General features: G+C 33.5%; 1 protein-coding gene across 2 annotated transcripts in view; it reads right to left on the minus strand.

Moving 5' to 3' along the window:
* Positions 1–2,500, minus strand: part of LOC118444029 (uncharacterized) — a 47,829-nt gene that overhangs the window by 17,753 nt on the left and 27,576 nt on the right. The gene's annotated exons all lie outside the window — the stretch shown is intronic.

A 2,500-nucleotide genomic window follows, 5' to 3' on the forward strand; every position in this document is an offset into this window, starting at 1 on the left:
GCGAATCTAACGAAATAAAGATCTTTATTCAATATATTAAATGTGAAATTATTAATTATATAACACATGAGAAAAGGAATTCATGATAAATTCGTGATCATTGTAAAGTTTATCTTTATGTGAAATATTATTTTATATTAAACACGTTATATGAATTATTAATCGTAGAAATGCAATTGGAAATATTCGAATGTAGAATTTTTACGATTAACGATCGATAGAAGATAAACAAATCGAAAGTTTTCAATGTATAACACAATTCAATCTTGCTCTATCCCTTTACCCTTTACCCTATCCCAATCCTCCCCCCTCCCACTCTCTCTTATATCACTTGAAATATTTTTAATCGTCGAACCGTACATTAAATCTTTCGAAGATTAAATGAGCTAAAAATTGTTCCACCGTTTGCCTCAACTTATTTCTTTTTTTTTTCTTTTTTTTTTTTATATCTGGTGGGATATATTTTAACTCACCACGAAAAGTCGAAATTATTCATAATCAATTACTAAGCGGTTTAATAATTTTATTTACAAATAGATTTTTTCATTTTAAATTAAAATATTAAAAATTATATAATAATAATAATAATAATAATAATAATAATAATAATAATAATAATAATAATTATTATTATTATATTTAAAATTCTTTAGAACTAAGATTATTATTTTTTTAAAAATCGTATGTTCTCAAGGAGTCAAACATATGATTTTATCAATTATTATATCATCCAGGGACTTACTTACGTATTTACGTAACTTACGTAAGTACGTAAGTACGTAATACGGTGTGTGTATCAACGAATGGAATTGACTCGATAACGTAGATAGTCTACCAAATAAGCAAAAGAAAAGAAATAAAAAGAGAGAGAGAAAGAAAGAGAGAGAGAGAGAGAAAAGAAAAGAAAAAAGAAAACAGGAAAATAGCCACGTTTATAAGCCCCGTTTCCCCCGCCACCCGGTCGATGATTAGAGAAGCCCGATTAACTTTTCCGTGACAGCTTCTTCCGTTTAAAGCGTTGAATAGAAAAGAGCCGTGGTAGGAGGTCCTCCTTCAAACGTAATAGGGAACGTGCCAGGAATAAGTGGAAGGGGTGGTGTGAAGGGGATAGGGTTAGGTATTAGAGATTCGATCATTGAGATAACATGAACGCGACAAAAGCAAAGAAAAAGAAAAAAAAAAAAAAAAAAAAGAAGAAAAGGGAGAGAGAAAAAGAGAGAGAAGAAGAAGAAGAAGGTATTTTCGATCGTACCGATCGAATCCCCGGATGGATAGATAGGAACCCTAGTTTAGGTTTAGCCCTTAAACGTTCGAAACTGGACCTCAGAAAAAAAAAGGGCGCGATGCAGTTGTCGAAGTGTGCTCTATTCTCTCTCTCTCTCTCTCTCTCTCTCTCTCTCTCTCTCTTTCATTCTGTGTTAATGCCATCAGTCTTGGTACATGTACATACATGTATGTATATATGTATGTATGTATGTATGTATGTGAGCACACCCGTTGTTCGAAAAACGGGATCGCACATGTTCCACCTCGTGCGGGCCGGTAGGTATTCAGGGCGTGCAGCTGCCGAACGCCCTTCAACGTCATTACCTGCTCGCTTTTTCGCAACGCACGCTCGCTCGCTCGCAATGCTCGCAATACTCGCTGCTAGCTGTGCTAGTAGCTTGGTTGCTTGGTTGCTTGGTTGCTTGGTTGCTTGGTTGTTTGGTTGCTTGTTCATCCTACCGCTTTTCTTTTTAGGACCCAGGCACGCGCCCTACGAAATTTACTCGCCACTCCTCACCCCTTGGGAACACAGCTCTCTATCATCTTGCTCTTCTATACCTTGTCCTGTTTTGTCCTGTACTGTACTGTGCTGTGGTGTACTGTACTGTACTGTACTATACTGTACTGTACTGTACTGTACTGTACTGTACTGTACTGTACTGTATTGTATGGTACTGGATTCTCTCCCTCTTCGCCATTTAAGTTTATCCCCCTCTTTTTTCTTTTTACTAGTTTTTCTCCCTCTACTTTATCTTCTTTTTCTTTTTCTTCATCATCATCTCTTTTTTCTACCCTTATATTCTTTCTCTCTCTCTCTCTCTCTTTATTTCTCGATCTCTTTTGACCTCTCTTGATCTCTCTTGATTTCTCTTGATACATCTTTTTCACATTCTGTCTTTCTATAGTTCATCTTCTTTTTAATTTGAAAAAAATTTTCTTTTTCCTTTTCTTTATTATTTTTTTTTTCTATATGTAAAATTCACTTACGAGTTTGTTAAATTTGATTAAAATTAGAATTGCATTCTATCTTTCTTTTTTTTTTTTTTTTTTACAATAATCAAGAATTATTTAACACAAAACGTGAATAGTAATTCACTTCGATTCGAACGAAATCATTCGATTATTAATTTCGACTCGATCAAAATTAGTTTTCACAGATGATCTAAATATTGTAATGATTTTAATCCGATCAAAATAAAAATTAATATATCAATATATATATATATATATATAT

This window comes from Vespa mandarinia, chromosome 2, assembly GCF_050613455.1.
Source record: "Vespa mandarinia isolate Hongniang chromosome 2, ASM5061345v1, whole genome shotgun sequence".
NCBI lineage: Eukaryota > Metazoa > Arthropoda > Insecta > Hymenoptera > Vespidae > Vespa > Vespa mandarinia.